Source organism: Kogia breviceps, chromosome 4 (genome assembly GCF_026419965.1).
Source record: "Kogia breviceps isolate mKogBre1 chromosome 4, mKogBre1 haplotype 1, whole genome shotgun sequence".
NCBI classification, from domain to species: Eukaryota; Metazoa; Chordata; class Mammalia; order Artiodactyla; family Physeteridae; genus Kogia; species Kogia breviceps.
Genome location: NC_081313.1, coordinates 47071505 through 47096828, shown reverse-complemented (window position 1 = coordinate 47096828; position 25324 = coordinate 47071505). Strand labels below are relative to the sequence as shown.

General features: G+C 40.2%; 1 protein-coding gene and 2 long non-coding RNA genes across 4 annotated transcripts in view; 1 reads left to right on the top strand and 2 right to left on the bottom strand.

Annotated features, from left to right (window-relative positions):
* Positions 1 to 20545, bottom strand: part of LOC136794004 (uncharacterized) — a 31909-nt gene extending 11364 nt beyond the window's left edge. Inside the window, exon 1 of the long non-coding RNA XR_010840153.1 lies at positions 20441 to 20545. This is a non-coding gene — a long non-coding RNA (uncharacterized lncRNA). The remainder of the gene's footprint in view (positions 1 to 20440) is intronic.
* Positions 20546 to 22504: 1959 nt separating this feature from the next.
* LOC136794000 (uncharacterized) lies at positions 22505 to 25109 on the bottom strand. Its single transcript, XR_010840147.1, has 3 exons — positions 24222 to 25109; positions 22885 to 22977; positions 22505 to 22771 (listed from the first exon to the last, which is right to left on the bottom strand). It is a non-coding gene; the product is annotated as an uncharacterized lncRNA (long non-coding RNA).
* Positions 24338 to 25324, top strand: part of PDE4D (phosphodiesterase 4D) — a 1495323-nt gene continuing 1494336 nt past the window's right edge. Inside the window, exon 1 of one of the 2 annotated variants that reach the window (XM_067031002.1) lies at positions 24338 to 24703. The gene's annotated coding sequence lies outside the window, so the exon portion shown is untranslated. The remainder of the gene's footprint in view (positions 24704 to 25324) is intronic. The other variant, XM_067031004.1, reaches the window with a different exon arrangement.

Below are 25324 nucleotides of genomic sequence, written 5' to 3'. Positions count from 1 at the left end.
GAAAAAAAAAAATTCTCTGAGATTGACATTGGACACTTCCACATATGCCACACGAAAGTCGACAGGTAAAGGCAGCTGGAGTCCTATCTACCTAGACTGCATATGAACTCGTAGAACTAATAAAAGGCAAAATAAAGTTACCCTGAAAAATCAGAGTCCCACTTTGTCAAGCAGATACTCAATATTCTCTTTTTTCTTGGTTACTTCAAAGTTCACTCTTAGTTCTTTTCTTTCTATGTTCTCCACAACTGTATAGCTGTGAGACCATGTGCTAGTTGCTTAAATACTCTGTGTCCCATTTACCTCACCTGCAAAATGGGGAAAACATTACCTACCTCAGTGTTACTGTGAAAATTTAATGAGTTAATTCATGTAAGATGCTTGGAACAATGCCTGGCCTAAAACAATGCTCAACAAATACTCTCATTATCATCATCAGTTTTTTGCTGTAATTCTTATCTCTTTCACCAATTGCTGTGCCATGTGGAGATGTTTCCTCTGGTTGACGAGTCTTCTGGTTGAGGTAGTACAAGCCTAGGAGTTCAGGTTAAATCTGCTCTCTGTTTCAGGTCTTAACACCTCAATCTTTTTTGCTTAAACCCCAGCTGAGGTTGGCTGGGAGACATCCTGTGGGAGACGATGGTCCTAAACCAGAGAGCTGGGGGAACAAATTGCTAGGGTGGATCTTGAGGGAAAAGATGGAGAGCCAGACGTGGTGACAGTTCAGCCACTGAGGGAGAGTCTGGGAGACCAAAGCAGGTAAAAAGCAAAAGTACAGCTTGGGGGTGCTTTCAGAAAGGGACCAGGATATTGTCAAGCAGCTATACCCCAATAAAAAAATAAAAATAAAATTAAATGGTTAATTCTAGGAAAGAACAATGGAATAGGGAAGAAGGAGATAATGTTTGCTTTTTTAGTTTGTGCATGTTTGTAATATCGGAATTCGTTAAAAGAGGACATGTATTTGTTGTATAATTAAAACACTAATCACTAAGAAAAGTGTAAAAAAAGAAAAAAAAAGAAAAGAAAAGGGACAAGGAGATGGGAGCCAGGAGGAGGCCCAGAGAAATGCCTTCTCAGACAGCTGTCCTTTATCTTTATGCACTGCTTCTGCAGCACCTTGTGACCCTTCCAATAAGTTCCCTGAGCCACTGATACCCTCCAGGGGCTAATGCTCAGTGTTCTTAAACATCCTCTTTCAAAGGCTCCGGCTGGGCTCCGGCTACCTTCATTTCACTGTTGTTCTCATTCTTCCCTAATTAACTCATGCATAACCTCCAGTTTTCACCGTTAACTCTCATTCAATTCTGTTCTATCACATAGGTAGCAATCCCAAATCTAAGGTTTATGTCTGAGCTAAAGCGAAAATGACATAGCCGCAAAATACCTGCCACAGTAAGTACCAGGCGTTATAACATGTAATGACACTTAGAATTCTGTTGGAAAATAGTTCCCAGAGCATGGTTTTTCAAATATTTTTGACTGCAATTAACAAGAATAAACAGATTTTACATCACAGGCTCTATATACACCTACATTTTTTGTGTGTGGATATGTGTGTGTGTATAACTTAAGCAAAAGTAAAAATCATGAAATGATGCTTAATCTTACTGTGCAAGATCCACTTTGATGATTTCTATCTGATTGAAAATAAGGCTGTTTGTAACCCACTAAACACATAGGCTGCAATTTGGGAAAACTTGATCTGGAGTACCATCCAGCCATTGCCTTTTGAGCTCTTATATGTTATCCACATATCATACATGAAGGAGGATTGTGGCCATCTGTTACATTTTCAGGGATTCTCTTCTTATCTTAAACAAACAAAAAGGGAAATGGAGGTCAAGAACTGGCACGTTATCTGCAAAACATAATTTCTCCTTTCCCTTATAGTCTTTCCTAATAACTATTCTCCCTTAATTCCCCGAAATTTAGGAGACATTTATGGGAGAAATTAAAGAAGATCTAAATAAATGGAGGACTCATAATACTATTCCATATTCTTTTCTTTTTAAAAAATTTTTATTTATTTTTAACATCTTTATTGGAGTATAATTGCTTTACAATGTTGTGTTAGTTTCTGCTGTATAACAAGGTGAATTAGCTCTACATATACATATATCCCCATATCCCCTCCCTCTTGCGTCTCCCTCCCACCCTCCCTATCCCACCCCTCTAGGTGGTCACAAAGCACCTGAGCTGATCTCCCTGTGCTATGCGACTGCTTCCCACTAGCTATCTATTTTACATTTGGTAGTGTATATGGGTCAATGCCACTCTCTCACTTCGTCTCAGTTTACCCTTCCCCCTCCCTGTCATATCCTTTTCATTTATGACATCAGTTCACATGGGTCTGCCTTGAATTAGCATTCCTGATCATTTACAATTTTATTTTACATAGCTGTTGGTTAGCTGTGTCTCACTGAATACTTTCATATTTGGATATCACTTGTTGGAAAAATAGCTAAATGTGATGCCTCGTTACTAAGCATATTGTGTCTATGATTGTGTATTTACTTATGACTTATTTCTTCACCTAGAAAAGTATTTTGGCTACAATATTAACTTCTTTTGGCATTAATATTGTGCTTGAACTATGAATTAAACTCTTACTTTCAAAATATTTTTCCTATACTAAAATCCACTACAATATAATGTAGCACTTAAGAATATGAGTTTTACAGTAGCAAAGATCAATAAAACTAAAAGCTGGTTCTTTGAGAAGATAAACAAAATTGATAAACCATTAGCCAGACACATCAAGAAAAAGAGGGAGATGACTCAAATCAATAAAATTAGAAATGAAAAAGGAGAAGTTACAACAGACACTGCAGAAATACAAAGCATCCTAAGAGACTACTACAAGCAACTCTATGCCAATAAAATGGACAACCTGAAGAAATGGACAAATTCTCAGAAAGGTATAACCTTCCAAGACTGAACCATTAAGAAAGAGAAAATATGAACAGACCAATCACAAGTAATAAAATTGAAACTGTGATTAAAAATCTTCCAACAAACAAAAGTCCAGGACCAGATGGCTTCACAGGTGAATTCTATCAAACATTCTATCAAACACCCATCCTTCTCAAACTCTTCCAGAAAATTGTAGAGGAAGGAACACTCCCAAACTCATTCTCTGAGGCCACCATCACCCTGATACCAAAACCAGACAAAGATACTACAAAAAAAGAAAATTACAGACCAATATCACTCATGAATATAGATGCAAAAATCCTCAACAAAATACTAGCAAACAGAATCCAACAACACATTAAAAGGATCATACACCATGACCAAGTGGAATTTATCCCAGAGATGCAAGGATTCTTCAATATATGCTAATCAATGTGATACACCATATTAACAAATTGAAGAATAAAAACCATATGATCATCTCAATAGATGCAGAAAAAGCTTTTGACAAAATTCAACACTGATTTATGATAAAAAATCTCCAGAAATTGAGCATAGAGGGAACCTATCTCAACATAATAAAGGACATATATGACAAACCCACAGCAAACACCATTCTCAATGGTGAAAAACTGGAAGCATTTCCTCTAAGATCAGGAACAAGACAAGGATGTCCACTCTCACCACTATTATTCAACACAGTTTTGGAAGTCCTAGTCATGGCAATCAGAGAAGAAAAAGAAATAAAAGGAATCCAAATTGGGAAAGAAGAAGTAAAACTCACTGTTTGCAGATGCCATGATACTATACATAGAGAATCCTAAAGATGCCATCAGAAAACTACTAGAGCTAATCAGTGAATTTGGTAAAGTTTCAGGATACAAAATTAATGCACAGAAATCTCTTGCATTCCTATACACTAATGATGAAAAATCTGAAGGAGAAATTAAGGAAACACTCCCATTTACCACTGCAACAAAAAGAATAAAATACCTAGGAATAAACTTACCTAGGGAGACAAAAGACCTGTATGCAGAACACTATGAGACACTGATGAAAGAAATTAAAGATGATACCAACAGATGGAGAGATATACCATGTTCTTGGATTGGAAGAATCAATATTGTAAAAATGACTATATTACCCAAAGCGATAAAGCCACACCCCTACAGTCAACTAATCTATGACAAAGGAGGCAAGGATATACAATGGAGAAAAGACAGCCTCTTCAGTAAGTGGTGCTGGGAAAACTGGACAGGTACATGTAAAAGAATGAAATTAGAACACTCCCTAACACCATACACAAAAATAAACTCAAAATGGATTAGAGACTTAAATGTAAGACCGGACACTATAAAACTCTTAGAGGAAAACATAGAAAGAACACTCTTTGACATAAATCACAGCAAGATCTTTCTTGATCCACCTCCTAGAGTAATGGAAATAGAAACAAAAATAAACAAATGGGACCTAATGAAACTTCAAAGCTTTTGCACAGCAAAGGAAACCATAAACAAGACGAAAAGACAACCCTCAGAATGGGAGAAAAGATTTGCAAATGAATCAACGGACAAAGGATTAATCTCCAAAATATATAAACAGCTCATGCAGCTTAATGTTAAAAGAAATCCAAAAATGGGCAGAAGACCTAAATAGACATTTTTCCAAAGAAGATATACAGATTGCCAACAAAAACATGAAAGGATGCTCAGCATCACTAATTATTAGAGAAATGAAAATCAAAACTACAGTGAGGTATCACCTCACACCACTTAGAATGGGCATCATCAGAAAATCTACAAACAACAAATGCTGGAGAGGGTGTGGAGAAAAGGGAACCCTCTTGCACTGTTGGTGGGAATGCAAATTGATATAGCCACTATAGAGAACAGTATGGAGGTTCCTTAAAAAACTAAAGATAGAATTACGATATGATCCAGGAATCCCACTACTGGGCATATACCCAGAGAAAACCGTAATTCAAAAAGATACATGCACCCCAATGTTCATTGCAGCACTATTTACAGTAGCCAAGTCCTGGAAGCAACCTAAATGCCCATTGAGAGATGGATGGATAAAGAAGATGTGGTACATATATACAATGGAATATTACTCAGCCATAAAAAGGAATGAAATTGTGTCATTTGTTGAGATGTGGATGGATCTAGAGACTGTCATATAGATTGAAGTAAGTCAGAAAGAGAAAAACAAATATCATATATTGGAATCTATTGGAATCATCTACAGATGAACCGGTTTGCAGGGCAGAAATTGAGGCACAGATGTAGAGAACAAATGTATGGACACCAAGGGGGGAAAGCGGTGGGGGTGTGTGCGTGATGAATTGGGCAATTGGGATTGACATGTATACACTGATGTGTATAAAATGGATGACTAATAAGAACCTGCTGTATAAAAAATAAATTAAAATTCAAAAAAAGAATAAGTGAAGTGAGAAATTAGTATCATGATTTATGTGGCATTCATTATTGTTATTATTATTAATTCTTTACCTTATATAGTATAATATTGCTGCTATTTCTGTTCATAGAACAGTATATGGTATTGGCAGATGATATCTGGTAGGAGAATGGTGCCTTATGAAATAAAATAATTTACCACTTTCTTTTTTGGAGTATATGAAGATATATACTTGGTGAATGTGTAAGTCAATGGCATTTCATAAATTCTGTATTCTTGTAACACGTGTGATGGTTAATTTTGTGTGTCAACTTTACTGGACTTGTAGGGTGCCCAGATATTTGGCTAAACATTATTTCTGGGGTGTTTCTGAGGGTGTTTCCAGATAAGATGAGCATTGGAATTGGTAGACTGAGTAAAGCAGACTGCTTTCCACAGTGAGGATGGCCACTACCCAATCTGTTGAGGCCTGAGTAGAACAAAAAGTTGGAGGAAGAGAGAATTGACTCTGCTTGACTGCTTGAGCTGAAACATCAGTCTTCTGTCCTTTGTTGGGACTTACACCATTGGCCCTCCAGTTCTCAGAACTATACCACTGGCTTCCTGGGCCTCTGGCTTACAGACAGCAGATTGTGGGACTTTTCAGCCTTCATAATTGCATGAACCAATTCCTTATACTATCTCCTATTATAACCAGGATCTGCTGTTGATCCTGTTTCTGTGGAGAACCTTGATTAATACCGTAAGCATTTGTTGAGTCTCCAACAAGGTGAGGCTCTGCCTTCTTGTTTCAGCTCTCATACTATAAACAAGTATCCTTTTCTTGATATATTTAATGCTGCATTTTTTGGCATTTTTGTGCCTTTTGATGATGATTTTACTGTGTAAAATGACTCCCAAATATAGTGCTGAATTGCTGTCTAGTGTTCTTAAGCACGAGGAGGCTGTAATATGCTTTGCAGAAGAAATATGTGTGTTAGATGAGCTTTATTCAGGCCTGAGTAATAGTGCTATTGGCTGTGTTTTCAGTGCTAATGAATCAACAATATATATATTAAATAAGGTGTCTATAAGCAGAAACACATAAAATAAGATCATGTATTGATTGGTTGATGAAAATGTTATGACCAGAGGCTCACAAGAACCTAACCTATTTTCCCTCTAGGAATAATTGTTCAGTATTCACTAATTCAGGGTTTCCAGTGACTTTATAGAACATAACTACTATGAATAACAAGAATCAACTGTATAAAACATTTGTTTAAGCTGAAAAGATGGCCAGTGAATATGCATGTTTAAACATTTTGTAGAATTATAGTCAACCCCCCAAAATGGAACTATTCTTATTTAATTTTGGAAGACACTATTTTCTCTTTTGTTTAGATTGGTTTATTTTCACAGACATTTACTGGGGAATGTATTAAATAAGTCAGGCACAGTTGAGTTAGACCTAGTTTTTGCTGCAAGGGAACTCCCCATCTACCATGGAAGGCAATGAGAATTGTGCAATCAACAGTATTGATATTTATTTGTATTCATGGAACAGACGTCACATAGAGTCAGATGTTGGGTTTCTTGATGTTCTAGATACAGAAAATAACCACGGACTGTCCACAGAGCAGATATCTCTGCAACATGCCAGTGAAGTGTGACCTTATCTTAGAGCTCCATGAATTTACAGAGGCTTGGTATGTGATAAGAACCTAAGTATGTTTAGATGAAGAACTAGAGCCAGAAACCAAGTCCCACAGCTCAAGTTGAGTCCTTTCCCACTAAACCATGTTTGTTCAATGTGCTTAAGTGAATTATTGGGCTTAGGCTTACAAGTGAACTCATGTTCCAGTAATTCCACTTAGTTCTGATGTTTAGAAGTGAGTCTGAGGCTGTTCAAAGATGAGCTCCTAGAGGCCTATTTTACTGTATTTGAGCATTAAAAAAAGAAATTTATTTATTTATGGCTGTGTCGGGTCTTAGTTGTGGCATGCAGGCTCTCTAGTTGCGACGCACAGGCCTCGCGGCATGTGGGATCTTAGTTCCCCGACCAGGGATCGAACCCACTTCCCTTGCACTAGAAGGCAGATTCTTAATCACTGGACCACCAGGGAAGTCCCTGCTATGTTTGAGCATTTTTATAGAAAGAGTTTCACAGATTTCAGCTGATTCTCAAAGGAGTTCATGATACTTAAAAAGTATACGAACTTCTATGCATATTCAGAAGTTTACTTTGTACCATAAATGGTAAACTGAATAAGGGTTAATAGTGCCTTTGGCATTGTATTTTGCACTCCTATCAATTTAGTAGAGGATTTTTATGTTAAGAAGATGCTAATTGTTGAGTAGGGTGTGGCAAAATAAACCTACCTGTGGCAGTGTAAATTAGTACAAAATTTCTAAAACGACATATGGCACCTTTTGAACAAGGTACCAAATTTAACAATTCTATTCTAAGGAAGTAATTAGAAACTCAGGAAAAAATACTATCTATGACACATTCTTCAGAATATACAAACTAAGAATCAAAGTAAATGTTTAAAAGTTGTTGATTATATTATGATGACTTAATATAATGAAAAGTGTCTACGGCAAGATACTATGTGGAAAAAAAGAATCACAGCATATATGGTGTGATCATGATTTGTATATACATGACCAGAAGAACATATATTAACAGAGGTTATCTCTTGGTAATAGGTGTTTCTTTTCCTTTTTTTTTTTTTTGTATTTTTCAAGTTCTCTAAATGACTATATATTTTTATAATCAGAAAAAATGTTAATGTTTTGTCACACTTGAACTTTGATTTACCTAAGGGAAATCCTGTCTGTTTCTCTTAGTGTCTACATTTCAAAATGTCTCATCACTGGTTTTGGCTGAAAGTTCAAACAGAAACTCAGTTATTTCACGTTTGTTCAATTTACAGGCCCCTTTTCTTCCCATGGTGACATTTCAGCTTAAACCTTTGTACTCAGCCCCCTTTCCAATTCTTGCCTCTCTCCTTTTCTTCTTTTTTTTTTGTCCTTTCACTGATCTTTAAAATAAAATTTAAATTCTGGCTGCTTTTCTTTGGCAGACTTAGCCTTTTTCTCCTCTTCTCTATTTGTACTATTTGTACTATTCAGTTTCAGATATTCACCTGACCCTTGTTTCTTTACCCTGTTTTTTTTCCTTTTGGAAGTTAGAAGCATTCGTGGAATAGCCTCTTCTAAACCTCAGAGCCTTGGTAGAACTTTTGTGTTAATTTTTGTTTTTTTATTACTTTGGGGGTTTCACAAGTATTTTCCCACTATATATCAGAAGCAGGTGTCCACAGGTGTGCATGTGTTCTCACATGTGTGCATGTTTGTGCTTGTGTGTGTACATATGTACCAGAACATGTGCATGTATGTGAAGTTCAGGTCAGACCTGTGTCCAGACTGTATGCATAGGATGGAAATTTCCTAATCCACTCTGATACCAGCAGGTTCACGTCCATACTTGGAAAGATTTGGTGAAGGTGATGCAAACTGGGTTGGTTCTGTGGGTTGCCCAGCTGCTGCCAGGCTGCTTTGGAGCCAGGCAGGTTGACTTTCAACCTCTCCAAAAGCCTTTCAACTAGCAAAGAGATACATTTATTAGAAAAGATGATAGAACTTGATTTAGAAAAGTGTGAATACAGGGTTGAATTAAAATGACACCTCAAGGAAGGAGCCCAGGACCAAACCAGGAGACTCTCTGAGTCAAAAATCAAGGGTAGGATTTATAGGATGAACATTTTTATGTGTAAATTGGAATTCAAAGTAGATATTTCTAATTGAAGTCCTGTGCTTATTTTATTTCCATAAATCTAATGTCTGGCTTTGAAGTTGGCTCCATTGTAGGTCCAACAGCAGTGGGCCTTGGAAATTTTCCTGATAAATCAAACCTATGATGAAAAGAATCAGGAAAATGCGACACTGGCTGGCAGTGTGCAAACCCCATGGTGGCATTATAGAGCACTCAGTGTCCCCTAGCAGAGAAAAATGTACCTTAACATGCTTCCTGGGACTGACAGCTCTTCATCCTTCAATCTAAAGACAGAGTTGGGTAGAGAAAGGATAGGTAGACAAATGCTTTACTTTAATGTTATTTTCTTAAAACCTAAAGTCAGCTGGGTGAAAATTGGACTGTGTGAAATTTACTTGGTTGGAAACAAGCATGCAAATTACATGAGATTCCTAAATGTGCCAAAGCATCAGGGAGACAGCCCTGTTATGCATGGAGGGTGAGGAACAATGCTAATGCCATAGGTGGCCCTTGCCACTACTGGCCTTTGGCAATCCTGTGAAAAAGTTGATCTTTATTCCTGCTGCCTCAATCTCACCTTTCTATGCCATCTTACTGTACTTCCTTCCTCTTTCTCCTTCTAGTTATAAACACCCCCTTCACAAGAAGTGTTAGTTTTCAGGGATGACCAGTCAAGCACATCTTTGTGCACATGCAAGATTTATATTAATTCCATTTAGACACTTGAATTTGACATTGCAAATGTTGTAGAACAAAATGTGTGTTTCCTACGAGCAGACAGATGAACATTTTATGCTGTTGTTTGGGGAGGGCACGTTTAGGCGACCTCTCCTGTTGGCAGTCTGTGTTTCATATCCTGTCTGGTAGTAAGAAAACAGTTAAATAGGAACTCTTGTGGTACTGGGAGTCTGGCTTCTCGTTTAAAAGTGCTCCCCCTTTTTTGCTTACCATGATGAATATTAATTTTAAGAAAAAGTTACTACATCGACTCTAATGTCAAATAAATTTGAAAAAGAAGATGCAGCCCTCTGGGAAATATGTTGGAAACAATTTAGTTCCAGGTTTGGAGCTTATTGAAGCCGATCAACCATCTAACAGATTCAGACTGTATTAGAGCATTTTGCTTTGGCGTCCCCATTTAAGTGTGGAAGAGGCTGTTTGGTAACCTCATCTGTTTTTTGCAAAGAGAATGAAACTGCCTGAGGGAGAATACAGAGCCTTGGTGAGGGCTGGGTAAAGTCTCCAGGCTGCTGGGCTGTGCCACGTACCACAAAGAGCAGATAACACAGAACTGCTTTAAAAAAAAATCCTGCCCTTCATATGTCATGCTAAAAATACAGACCTAAAAAGACCTGAAAAACTTGAAAGAACTAGAGAAGCAGGCTGTAGTTATATCAAAGCAACATGCAAGGTCATGGAAGTAAAACAACAAACAAACAAGAGTGCACTGTATAAAGTAAGACATATTAGAGCTTTCTAAAGTTCCCAAAGTAGCTTTTGTAATGTATTCAGAACAGAAATATGAAAGGAATCATAAAACTGGATACTCCCTAGGAGACTGAAAAAGGCTATAGAAAATGATTCAATAACATTGGTGGTGGGTCAGATAGAATGCCCTTATTCCCCTAGACTTCTCATTTCTTTCTTCTCCCTCTTGAAATTCACCTTAGGAAGACCTTACATGGGTTTCTACCTGGTCAACTCAAACTCGGTCCTCTGCTTGAACTCTAGTTATCTGCATATGTTATAGTTGTCCCCTTAAGTTGCTCATTGTGTGGCTTGTCACTTTGACTAGGCTCAAAGCTCTAAGGTCAAGAAACATGTCTTTTGTATCTTTGGAATTTCCTCTATAGCTTGGGTACAATAATTGTGTCTGCAGATGGTGTACAACAAATGTCCCCTAACTCACTGGATACTTCCAGATTAAAAAAAGGTAACATAAAGCTATTCAACTTTGCTTCTATTATTAATATTTATATGCCATATTCTGAAATATATGTGGAAGACCAGATAAGAAAAAGGCTAGAGGAACAAGTTGTTGATACAATAGTGAGAATGCAAAAGACCTTGAAAAATGTCTTGACATAAATACTAAAGATGGTAAGAGTAATAATGATATAACAACTTTACATTTCTATAGCACTTGATTCTTCTGAAAGCACTTTCAGGTAATAAAGAAGAGTGGGATAAAGGTGGGAATAGAAATATATGCGAGCAATAACAAAGAAATGCGGAGATAAAAAAGCAAAAGAACAAAAGAAAGGCAAAGAAAATATAGTCAAGAATAAAATGGAAGAATTTACTAACAAACTGGAGCAGTTGTTGGCTAAGTTACACGCTGGACAGAGTGTCAAATATTTGCAATGTTGGTGTTCTTTGAGCAGGTAGAATATGCTGTCTATAGATCACGCCATGTTTTCACTTGTTTTCTACCAGGTAGTGGGGGAGGGAGTGTCCTGGATTCTCTAACTCTCTTTCATTCTTGTTCACTAGGGTTTATATTGATAATAGTCTGGCCATCTGTACTCAACATTCTAGCTACATCATTAAAAAGACATGGACGTGTGAGCTATACTCAACTTTAGTAGCCTATTTCAGCGATTTCACAAAAGCTTAGGTAGGCTTGCTGTGGAGGGCACCATCGATTTTTGATCCTGTTGTAAGGTTCTGAAAACTTCCCAAACTTAGGAGGCAGGTCTCACGTTATTGTCAATAATGCTGAATGTAGTACCTTATTATAAAGAAGTTCTAAGAAGAAGAAGACATCCCAACCATATTCTAGAACTGACCAGTTCTAGAACTGAAAAAGTGCAGACCAAAAAGTTCTGCCTGTCACATGTGTCAGAGGCCACAAAGGTCCTAAAATGACCTTTATTACTGCTTTGGAGCGATGAGCTACGTATTTGAAAAGATAATTCAATAAGGTGAACTCCTTGCACCTCCTTGCATTCTGAAGTTGGCAAGCCTGTCTACTTTGGGGTCTGTTTTGTTCACAAATTATATTAACTTTAGTTGAAGGGCAGGTGACCCAAACCAAAGTGTCAAGATTAGTAAATTTTTGAAAGGAAGTTAGAAAAAGATATGAGTGATTATCAAAGATAAAACTCATCAAATCCTTAGAAAATTTTCTCATATCCAAATGAGAAAAGAGATTAAATCTTTCTTCCTTTGAGAATGCTGACATGGAGATAGACTTTTAATTTAATTGCCTTCTATGCTGCTGAAAGCACGGATCAACTATTTTCAAGATTTAGAGATCAACACCCATGTTTTGGCAATAATTCTACTTTTCACACTTCAGGTTTTGAAACAGAGAACTCTTTCCTTTGGCGAGTTGAAGACCTGCTTAGGGTCTGGTCCTTGCTCTGGCCTAATTATTTAATCTCTTTTGGTCTCAATTCCCTCAACTGTAAGAGGGAATAATTATATCAGTCCTGCTTTATAATAATAATTTCCATTTCTAAATGCCTGCCATGTGTCAGGTACTCTGCTGTGCCTTTGCCATATGTTATCTTTAAATCTCTCATCAACTCTGCAAGGAAGGAATAATTGTTGCTCATGTTTTACAGTTGAGAAAGATGAGGCTCAGATCCCTTCGGGAACCTGCCTAAGGTCACACAGCTAAGAAGTGGCAAAGCCAGGATAGAAACCTTCATATGTATGAACAAAAGCCCCTTCTCAGTCCTCCATGAGATTTTGAATGAAGTTCATTTATAATGACATTTGTGGAAGTGTTTTGAGAATAGAAAAGTTCTTTGTAGATGCATGTTCTTACTACCGTTATTATCCTGATGAATATAAATTAATGTGTATTTATTGAGTTCCTTGCAGGAGCTTAGTACTAAATCAGATACCATTTTGGATACTCTGTGGAATTAGGTATATTCCCCAGTGTAGTATTATGTAAGGTGTATTATAACTAAATGTTAATAGTTCCAAGTGGTATCGCTTCCACCCTTGGAATCAGGTATTCGTTTCTTTTGGATCTTTTTTGGAGAAAAAAGAAAAGCAAATATGCTAATCTAAATTGAATGAATGTTTCAGGAAACAAAAACCGGCTGCATTAGTCCAACCTTCAGAGTCAACAAATAAAGCCCCCAGGAACCCTGAGAGTTGATAGGAAAACAACAAAGGAGATGAGAGAAATATACCATAGGGATTAGCAAATTTCTGCTGAAAAATTCATGTGTTCACAAATGTTCTGAACCAACATAGCTTCTCCCCCTGTCTGGTTCTTTGTTTATTTTTTTGAGTCTTTAATGACCAATAGGGCTGTTGAAACTTACTTGAGTGTATCCTTGATTTGGGGGTATCAGACTTCCTGTGTGAAAGATGGCTGGGAATCCACTCAACTCTCTTAAAATAAGCACTAAGTTTTGGAAAGAATTTTCTCTTGTGGGAAACATCCTATTCCCAAAGAAGGCCATCAGCATGAGATAGCTTTTTTTCCAGGGAGGAAACTGAGGGGAGCCGGTTGGTCCAGCAGCCAGGAATCAACCTTCAGGACAGGTTAACATTCAGGACAGACTCCTCTGTCCTTTTCTCTTGATCTTTTGGAAGAACTGCTGAAAGTCAAAATGAAAGTTCAAAAAATTCTGCAGAAGAATCACCTGAGTCCAGAAATGAGCTGTTTCTTATTGTTTCCTCTGTTTCAAGAACAGATAAAAAGATCCACCTTGGGAAGTCGTTGTGAGGATTAAATAACATAACTCGGGTGCATCTCCTGGCACAAAACAATCATCGCTATTGAATCCTAGGCCATTTCTCCAAATATGCTCATCCAGTTGTTCTTTAAGGCTCAAGGAGAACTGTTGATTCTGTTAGGTCACAGAATGTCTAAAGAGTTAAGAAAAATGCTTTCAAACTGAGAAAAGATGAAGGAGGCTGTCTTTCTAGGCCTCACCAAGGAACTGTGTTGGGTGGAATACAGGCCATCATTTGGGTTTGGTAAGAGCTTCATGGTGGGACCGTATAGAGAAGGAGCTATGCCACTGGACAGCTGGCTGAGTGCTTGCCTTTGATCACCTTGGAGGAATGCAGGGCCACTGACTGACCCTTGCGTTTTTCTGCATGTGAGATGGGAGAGGGTAGTCCTTGTCCGGTTCTCCTGTCAGACATTTTGATCACATCTGGGTCTCTGCTGGGCTAAGGCAGAAGCCCATCTGGGAGGATAGGACCACTATATGGCCAGGCTTGATTCTGTTTGACACAGAGTCTGGATTTGGCTGAATCCGAACAGACGAAATTGAACAAACTAAGGTAATCATGCAAGAGATATTTGTTTAATAAAGAAAAAAAAGCTGGATACTACAAGAGCTGTCATCAGCCCCGTTTTGCTGTTTGGATTTGGTCATATTCTTTTTTTTTTTTTTTTTTTTTTTTTGCGGTATGCAGGCCTCTCACTGTTGTGGCCTCTCCCGTTGCGGAGCACAGGCTCCGGACGCGCAGGCCTAGCGGCCATGGCTCACGGACTTAGTTGCTCCGCGGCATGTGGGATCTTCCCGGACCAGGGCACGAACCCGTGTCTCCTGCATCGGCAGGCGGATTCTCAACCACTGCGCCACCAGGGAAGCCCTGGTCATATTCTTGAGTGGAGGAACAAGAGGGCAGCCCAACATCATCTGTGTAGCCTCCAGCCACAGCCGGTCAGAACTCTGCCCAGACCTAGCAGCTATGAGGTCATCCAGACATCTGGTCCAGGCCCTCTGGGCATAAGTCACATATGCCTTTCAACATGATCCTGGCACTTTGGGAGGCAGAACCAGTTTTTCAGCTCTGGGGACTCAGCTGTGCTTTACTTGTGGCCAGTGTCCCCTGGTAGGATGAGCTCTGCTCCGGGGGGCAAGGGACTGCCATTTGCCAGTTGATTGCAGCAAGTCACTTTCTGTCTGGGGGCCTCAGTTTCCTTGGAGTGAGGCCATCTCTAACCTGGATCTCAGCACAAACAATCTGTGAATCTGTGGTCTGCCTCTACCTGGGGCACAGAAGTGTGTGTGTGTATTTTTCTTCCCTCCCTCCTAGCCCCTGGTCCTGGGGATGTTCCTTTCAACTGTTCTTGAGCCCTCTTCCATTATCCAGATTTCTCTGTGCAAAAGAACATTAAGTTTGAATGTATCACTGTTTCTTATAAGATAAACAGCTGCTGATAAAGTCAGGGGTTGACCTATTTCTGAAGCAGACATTGAGGAGAAATTTATGGCTTTCTCTTCTTCAGAATTAACCAGCTTTTCTTCTTGGAACATGTTTTATGGGACTTGACTAATCACCCTGGCAATATGTGGCTGAAGTTTTCTTGACTATAGATCAAAGTCTCTGATACACCAGCACAGACAATGAGAAAGGCAACAAGAGGCAGGAGAAAGCCTTTGCAATGAATTTTGGAGTCAGACTCTAATAGAATGAATGTTTGGAGTCAGACTCCAGTAAAGCAGAAATAGGATAGGGATAATTAATTCCTGGAAGAATTGCAAATGACCAGTACGTAGGAACAAATGTCTAACTTTCTCTAATAATGAAAGACACACAAATAAAAATAAAAATGCTATCATTTCCCTTTGTTATTTTGGCAGAAATGTAAATGGTTGGGTAAACCTGGTGCGCCCGTGATGTGAGGAGATGTACACACTCATGCAGCTTACCTGATGCAACCTTTTGGAGGGTAGTTGGGTGATATGCACTGAAATGTAAAAGGTATCATCTCTTTGCCCAACAATTCTCAGTTTAGGACCTACCCTAAGGGGATAACTACTTGAATGTAAAAATAAGTTTGCAAAAGCATATTCATAGGGAAAACTAGAAATAATTTTGATGTTCATCAGATGGGATCTGGCTTAGTCAATTACGGTAAACACCTTCCGGGAAGTTCTGTGCAGTCAATAAAAATGATGATAAAGAGCTTTACATACGGTGTAGACAATTATTTAATGACACAAAGCAGATTCTAAAACAAAATGATCACATTTGTATACAATTATATGAATAGAAATATATGGGAGGTTTTTCACTTAAATCTTAACTGGTAGGATTTGAGGCTACTTTTACTTTCTTTCTTGTTTAACTTCCAGTTCTGCCACTTACCATCTCCATGTCCTTAGGGAAGCTTATTTAACTTCTCTTGGTAAAAATGGGAATAATAATACATATCAACCTTTTAGAGGTTACTGAGGAAATCAGGCAGTGAAACACATGTTAAGAACCTGGGATGGTATAAGAAAATTCTTTGATTTTTTTTTTCACATGGTTTCTATTTTACTTTAATTGTATGAGTACAAACATCTGTGTTCCTATGCCCATGATTCAGAGAGAAAGCTAAGAGGGCTTTGAATAACTTGCATTGATTTAAAGGCAGGAAGAGCCCTACTTCCAAATATGTGTAACCGTTTTTTCCTAAGGCTGCTGTCTGTCAGAAAAAGGCCATATTGAGTCATTGTTTTCTGAAGGCAGAAGAGGAGAGTGAGTGACTGATCCTGTTGGGTAACCTAAAATAATATTTCATTCTTGTTATCCTGATGCAGTTTAAGACCAAGGATTTTGGATGGTTCTACAATTTCCCTCTTGGTTTGGAAGAACAAAACTTCTGTTATTTATGTTCTTAAACAACAGAGCTTTGTCCTATACTCAGGAGCATGCAAACTAAACAGAAGATTTCCTGAAGGGCCATCCTATTTACTGTGAGGAGTGATTCCAAGTGGTAAGTAGACACAATTAGCTCCAACCATCTGTGGAGGACCCACATCATTGCAGAGGAAATTAGCCAAGACTCACAGAAGCACAGCAGCCAGTCAGGTTGGGGATTTACTTCTCCAATATTGTGCTAAAGTTGGTGGACTCAACCACTTAAAAATGCCCTATTTACTTGGGCCCTGCTTTGTCTTACAAAACAAATAACCTTGTATTGCTTTCTTTGGGGCAGAAAAATGAAAATGTCAATATTTTGAGTATTTTTACTTTGGGAACTTCTGGTTCGTAGGCGATTGTTTCAAACATTGCCGTGTTGTCTTTTCAGAGCTGTCGATACTGTGGAATGGTGAGGGCGGGTAATTGAGGCTCAAGATTTTTCATCAAAGGCTAATAGATCACTAGAAGAACACAAATTAGGCTATCTCTGTCCCGTCTCATTTCTCTTTCCTTGCACTAAACTAGCTCCTGGCTTGCTATCACGCTGCCACGCCCATGTGCAATTTTCACTTAACCAAGCTGAGGTCTGAGTAGAGTATATGAAGTTGGGATCAATTCCAACTCTTAATAATTACAGCTAGTAAGTATTGAGCACTTCGTAACGGGCCAGGTTTTATGTTAAGTGGTTTGCATGCACTATCTCAATGCTTCTCAAGAGTAATCCGTGATGACTGGTTTAACAAGCCTAGCGGCGGGGGTGTGTGTACCAATAAAAAAATGCAGATTTCTTGGCTCCATCCTAGACCTGTGAGATGAGCATCCTGTTGTGAGATCAAAGATCTACCATGTTAACAAGCACCTTCAGCAATCCCGATGCGTAAGAAGTTCAAGTGCCTCTGCATTATTTTTCAAAGCACATGGTACACAAGTGCCATCCGCTCTCCTTCCACTGCTCTGATGTCTGTGCTTAAATTCTCATGGCAAAAAAAAAAAAAGTAAAAAAAAAAATCCTGTGGACTGGGAGACATTGTGAGACTTATGCCTCTTAGTAACTGGTGATCACAAATGTGTCCCCATAGTAAAAGTGCTTTTGAGATGCCAAGTATTTATCTCTATTGTGGGAGGACTAAAAATTGAGAAATCTTGACTGATGGTAGCCTGTGCTCTGTAAATAGAGAGGGAAGCCTCAGGGACCACAGAGACATGACTGTATGAGTGGTTGTACGGGTTGTGCAATGCCCAACTGGCCTTGCCCGAAGGAGTGAAAATCCAGCGTTCTCCTTGGCTCCGGGCTGTGTGTCGTGGTGGCCCCACTCCTGAGAGGAGAAGGTAACTGATATGCTGGTGTGGGTCCCAGGGCCCAGAAAGCCCCTCCTGCCTTCTGCACGCCTTTGTCGTCATGCTCCAAGGGGCCTGAAGTGTTCAGTGTCGTAAATTCCTTGGTTCTCAAGTTTATTTCTAGAAAGCCTCTATTAAAATGAAGTGCCACGTGGAAGATGACAGGGACATTTAATCATAGTGGCACAGACTGGTTTAATCTGGTTGCTCTGGGGATGGCACCCAAGAGGATTCATTTGGTGGGAGGGGAGGACAGCCTCCTTTGTGGACCACTTTGGTGGAGGAAGCTGGGGAGATTAGGAAAAAATATATATATAAGGAAAAGATATATATGTATTTTTTGAGGTGCAAGGCAGAGGTGAAGTGGGAGAGGGCCTAAAGACACATTGGACCTGTGTCACAATTCTGTTGGTTATCTTCCAACAACACACTGTTTTCTTAATTCTTCAGCCCCTCCCATCCTCCTCATCTTTGGTGAATGTCCAGTGCCCAGTGACTGTCCCCTCAGTAACAGGCCTGGACTGCAGCAATAGTGCAGGTGGCAAGGACTCAGTGGCATAAGTGGGCCCCGGAGAGAAACTTCATGTCCAACTCTGGAGCTGATGCAGCCTAGGGGAGTGGGGGTAATCACCCACCTCTGAATCTGAGGCCTCCCCCTTCCTTTTGCATTCCCCTGCCAGGAGCAGGATAATTAGAATAAAGAGACTTAGTTTAGCTCATTCAACTCCCTGCTGGACTCCATACAAACCTTTCACATATGCAATCATTTCTAGCAACCTGGGTAGGCTTCCTTGCGTTTCTTTATCAACTTGTTGAGAGAGACCAGAGATGATTCTCTAACTCTAGTGAAGAGTCTGTCTATGGGACTATTAAGCCTTAACATTTTTTTTTTTTTTTTTTTTCGGTATGCGGGCCTCTCACTGCTGTGGGCTCTCCCGCTGTGGAGCACAGGCTCCAGACGCGTAGGCTCAGCGGCCATGGCTCACGGGCCCAGCCGCTCCACAGCACGTGGGATCCTCCCGGACCGGGGCATGAACCCACGTCCCTCGCATCGGCAGGCGGCCTCCCAACCACTGCGCCACCAGGGAAGCCCAAGCCTTAACATTTGATTGCATTTTGGATCTTGTTGAAAGTACCCTAGATTTCATTTTGAAATCTTTTCTTTTTTTCGCTAAATTGAAAATGTTCCCCAATTTTCCCACTGATTATTTGTCCTGCTAATTCATGCGGTAAATGGTGCTGATTCATTAATTTATCCAGCAGGGAATAAGCACCTTCCATGGAGAGGAGGCGGGTAGGAAGGGGTTTGCTGGGAAGGAGGGGCTTTTCCTTGGTCTTAGTTGTAGGAGCTGGGGAGCGGCATGCAGATGGAGAGGGACATCCTCAGAAGCATAGCGGTGAGAAAGCATGGGCTCCCTGAGGCCCTGTAAGCAATGAGATGTGACTGGTGGGGGTTTGTGTGGGCGTGGAAGGAGATAAGGGGCAAGACCCCTCGTGAGTGAATGAATGAATGCAGGAATGACTGAGTGTAGAAGTCTATTGTCCTTCCCTAGGTTGGCTGCTCCCTCACCAAGCAGACTGTTTTTACTCTGTACCTTCTCAGTGAGTAAGTTGAAGTTTCAGTTAATAATCTAAACTGAGAAATCCCCTATCACAGGAGGAAAGCAGATAATTAGCTTCAGTGTTCTCTCATATCTAAGCTGAGAAGTCAGCATGAATTCTAGACATGGTTCATGTCTTTGGATAATCAGTGCTCTGTTCATGATAGGTAACTCTCTCTCTCTCTCTTTTTTTTTTTTCTCCCTTCAGATCTTTTTTTGGTTAGGGTACCATGACTGAAATGAATAGCTTCCATTATTTTTTTGCCTTCATGCAGGAATCCTTAAACTAGCCTGAACTTCGTACCAACTATCATATGAATCATGTCTACTACAATTACCCCTTTCTGTGTCATTTCCTAGGTTAGTGTCCTTGTGTGACACAATAAATACGGGGCAGCGTTGAAAATGTCAAGTGATAACCAGGCAGAAAACTGACAGTTAACAGAGCCACCTCCTTGAGCTTTTATCTCAGAGGCCTTAAGACAAAAATCTTACTTGTATAAATATTACCTGAAATGAAATACATAATGTTAATAGATATATTTCACCATATCTGGCTGTTTAGTAATTCACCTCCATTTTGGATATTGTGCACCTTTATTGCAATGAGCTTAATAATCATTATAAAACAAATGATTTCTCTTAATGAATGTTCACCATGTAATAGGCTCAGTTCTAAGCAGGTGTTGCCTATTTAATCTTCACACCAGCCCCAGGAGGTAGTTACTGTGGGTGGCACCATTTTTCATATGGGGAAACTGAGGCATAGAGTTCTTAAGTAACTTACCCCAAGTCCACAGTTAAGAGTCAGCTGGGGGCTTCCCTGGTGGCGCGGTGGTTGAGAATCCGCCTGCCGATGCAGGGGACACGGGTTTGTGCCCTGGTCCGGGAAGATCCCACATGCCGCGGAGCAACTAAGCTCGTGAGCCATGGCCGCTAGGCCTGCGCGTCCGGAGCCTGTGCTCCGCAACGGGAGAGGCCACAGCAGTGAGAGGCCCGCATACCGCAAAAAAAAAAAAAAAAAAAAAAAAGAGTCAGCTGGGATTTGAACCCAGGCAGTCTGGCTCAGAATTTATGCTCTCAACCTCCATGCTATAATGCTTACACATTGCTTGAAACAAGAGGCGGTTTTAGCATCAAATATGAAGAATGCAACCCTTCAAATTTTTCTCTTCCAAATGTAAGTAATCGCCTGTTTTGTATGGCTGTTTTGTTGTATGGTTTTTGACACCGACAAACAGCAAGGCCAAAGAAATATTGATCCTTTCACTCGCGTCTCGTTACCTAGAAGGAGAGTTTTGACTATACATGAGTGGAAAAGTTTGTTGATTTAGGTTAATTTTATGTATAATATGGTTTAGAATGTCACGTGCATTTTTAGTACATTTCCAAACATTCGTGTTCTTGGGGAGACAATTGAAAAGCAGCCACAAAAATTCCCCCCATGGGTCTATGTGCCCAGATGACGTGTTTTGTTATCTGAACCAAGAACATAAGCTTACTCCCGGCAATGACCACCATATATAAATGCCTTTTTATATAAGTGAAAAAAATTTATTTTTTGCTTTGTTAAAGTGAGCAGGCCTTCTTGCTGACATTTTTCTAAGTAACTGCTTCTCTTTCGGTTTACACTGTAGACGGTGGCTCCAAGAGCTGGCATTTGAACTGTCAGCAGTCCTCCCCCACCCCACCCAGCAACCTGGTCCAAGGTCTAGGGTTTCTTTAGGCGGAGCCCAGTGCTGTGAAAACAATGGGGCTATTTATCCACGTCCCCTGGAGTGCAGTTAACATCCCGCCAATCTCAGCTGGTCTGACACACTGACATGGTGGGTCTGGATGTTTTTTATGAGTTTTCTCATGATTAGCTCCTTTCACCACATAAACTGCAGGGCCAGGCAGATTAGTTTATGAGCCTAGAAATCCTTCTTGGCCCAGATATAGGGACACTTTTCAGTCAACCAGAGCTGCTCTGATATTTGAGATTTGCTGACAGTTCTTGGTTCAGAAAAAGGTTTGCATTCCTGAGCTACTTTTCTTTTATTGGGATCATCTAAATTCTTATCTGTGAGGTGGAGATCCAGGAAATGAGTAAGAATGGAATTCAGCTGTTTGGGTGACCCTTGTATACCACAAGACTCTCAGTGCTGGATGGAACAGCCAACAGATATTAATTGATGGTGATGGTGGAGGTAGTCTTTCTGCCCAGAACCTGCTAGCACAAGCCCTGACTGATTGGCAGTGATACCTAGCTGACTTTAACACACTGCACTAACAACTTTAGACAAAACAAGATTAGAGTGTCCGTGTGTATTTTTATTTATTTATTTTTTTTGTGGTACGCGGGCCTCTCACTGTTGTGGCCTCTCCCATTGCGGAGCGCAGGCTCCGGACGCACAGGCTCAGCGGCCACGGCTCACGGGCCCAGCTGCTCTGCGGCATGTGGGATCTTCCCGGACCGGGGCACGAACCCGTGTCCCCTGCATCGGCAGGCGGACTCTCAACCACTGCGCCACCAGGGAAGCCCGTGTGTGTATTTTAAATTTACTCCTTCATTGCATTGTTTTTTAATAAGGTATTGAAATCAAATGTAAACGGTATAATCAGCTTAAGTTGGATTGTACCGAGACGTCACTTCCCTCATCCCGATGTGGGGTTTTCCCTGCTATGTGACAGCTCCAGGTACTAAATATCTACCCCTCCCCCCCAAATTGCCAAGCAGCAGCAACATGTCTCAGGCTATCACGACTGTTACGATTATAGGAAGGGAAGCCCATGCTGGTCTTTTAGAAAGCTCTCATCATGGATGTGTTTTGGGGCGCGCATTACTTAGTAACAGATAAACAGCTTGCAGTTGAGTCAAACAAAACCTTTAGTGTTTGTAAGGGTCAGGGCACCAGGGGCCAGTCTGAAACTGAGTTTTATATTGACACAGACAATCTCCAGAAGCCGAGAAAGCTTCTAGCTCAAGGACTTGCTGGACGGTTGTCAGCCATTGTCTTGAATGGTGAGATGGTTATCTTCAAAGTTGTCAAAGATGAAGTTTTCCTGTAGGAAACTTCTGGACAATTATCATGTGAAGTGACTTACATGCCTTAGTTTAGAGTATCCTTGGACTTGTCTGTTGACAAATGGAGATTTGAACATGGGCGTTTGAAGGGATTTTAATGTAATGTTTTTCAAGGAATGAGAAACAGGGAGTGTTGTGTGTTGAGGTTTCAATGACAACATTACCTTAAGGGCTTGCTTTCCCTTTCAGACTAGATCATCCGTGTTACGCTTCCCTCAGAAGTTTCAATTCTCACATAGTCACCATAGGCAGCAGCGCTGTCAAATAAACAATTTTATATTAATTGTCAAGTAAACAATTTAATTAAATAAAAAATATTTAAACAGAGTGAAATATTCCTCCCTGGCTAGTCACACGTTGGACAATTCAAAGAACGAATCTTGCGGGAATTGAGAATGGATTACTTTTTCTGTTCCCTGTGTACTGCTCTGTTTTTCTTCTTGGGGTCAAATCTCAAGTTGAATTCAGTCAACTATCTACAGCAAACACAAAGGGCATAAATGTCTTTTCTGTTACTGTTCCTTATATTTTATCACTAAACAAAACAATTTTCCCTTCCTGGCTTCTTCCCTTGGGAACATATAAAACTGACATGAGTTTAATACTGTGGAGGTTCTATTGTCACTTTGAAAGTATAATGATTGATTTCATTATTTAAAAGTTTATTACAGTGATTTTCTTGTTGCTAATGTCACACTTGCTACAAAATTTGTTGAAGAAACACACCATTTGCTGAGGATATGGAAGGATTTGTCATTAGGTAAAGTAATTTGAGTATCTGAGGTTGTGGTGTTGGGCTACCTGTATGTCAGTTCCATTACTTTCTTTTTTGATTTTCTCTTTCCGTCATCTCTTTTGACTTAAAATGTTTCCCACAGATCCAGTAATAACTACACATTTGGCAGTATGGTATAACAAGCTGTTGGCATAACTAACACTTCAAAATGTAATGGGAAATAAGGAAACTAGTGCCAAGAAAACAGAAACCTGGGCCACGGGGGCTCTGCCAACTTGCGCTGGTATCATTCTCTGCCCCAACGATCCCACCAAGGTGCATCCTAGTACCTTCTCATATGGCCTAAGTGCCAAGGGTCAGAACAATAACGCGTCTTCCTGCGTACTGTCTGAGCACCGTTCTTCCTTTTAAGACACTAAAAGCACTTAATTGTACCCATGAAACCCCCTTCCTCTCCCCCCTGCCTGAGCTGCCTTTATTCTTGTTTCTGTGGGTGGGTGAAAAGGCTGCCCGTCTGAAAAGGCAGCTCTAAAACAGTTCTGGCAGATCTCTCTTCCTCCGCAAATGGTCATTTTGGTTTTAAGTTTATTTCAGGTACATTAAGCCACCCTCTACTCATACTTAATAGCAAATCATCCTACAATAGATGAGAGTAGAAAAAGGTAACATAAAATCAAAGCATACCTAGTTGCCCAAGTGACTGAATGTATATCATTTTGACTCAGCATTACTCCTACTAAAAATAAAAAGAAAGATGAAAATTACCTTCGGGTTTTTGCTGCTATAGTTGCCTTCCGGGTTCCAGCGGTAGGTGGGTTCTTTAAGGCCAGCACTGTTGAGATTGCCAAACCATAAAAGATCTTGCTCCAGGGTGAGGTCGCATTTCCCAGGTCCTCTGTCCTGCTTCCCTTCAGACAGTGAAGTGGTGATTTTTCTCTGGCCCTGCAAAGAAAGTGATTCCAGATCAGCTGAGTGTTATGTGGAATATCTCATCTTTGTTGTTCTAGTGCAGCCCTTTCAGCCTTCCAGAGCCAGTTAGACTTGTTATGAGGAGCTAAATGATTGGCTGGATCTGGGGCTCAGTTTCATAAATTATAGCCCAGCGTACGAGAAGCCCGAGTCCTATAGTTGCTGTGGTCCAGAGGCCTGCCAGTTCCTGCTTTAACGCATATGTAGTCGTAATTGAGTTCTAACACGGCCTTGGATGTTTCTGTCCTTAATAGCTGACATTGCATCTTCAACACTGTGTGAGTAATCCTGACTTCTTTTTTTAAACTCCGTAAATTAATTACATGCCCCAAGAGGGAGTGATTGCAATTAGAAAATACTGAAGTAGCAGATGATTCCTTTTCAAGGTGCTGTTTTCTATGTATCAAGTTCAATGCAGTTAATCTTAAAGCTTCTAAGACCTGGCAGGGTCATTCCAGCTTTTTGCCACGAATCACAGGCAAGCTGCTTTTTGAAGGAGGCTCTTCAATGCCTTTGCTAGCCCTGTTTGTTTTATGGGGTCAGGAAAAGTGATAATGGTCCAACAGGTTAAACAGATTGCTGGTGTCAAAGCAACGGCTGAGAGCCCTCGGATCGGGCAACTTTCAAGATTTCCCACCCCTGCCATCCACAGCTGGGAAGGAGCAGCTCATGACAGGCAGTCCTTCTGGGACACAGGTACACAGCGGTTAGAGCACAGAAAGAGGAGAAACGTGAAATGACAACAGAGATTTTCTTTGCAGTCATCTGAAGCTGTACTGAGACATAGTCTATGGATAACTAGAACATTTTTACATGTATAAAAATGTTCCTCAGTGGTCCTGTTTATGTGGTAGGAAGCTGAATGAGAAATCCCTAGGTTGTTTTTTAAAAAGCCTTTT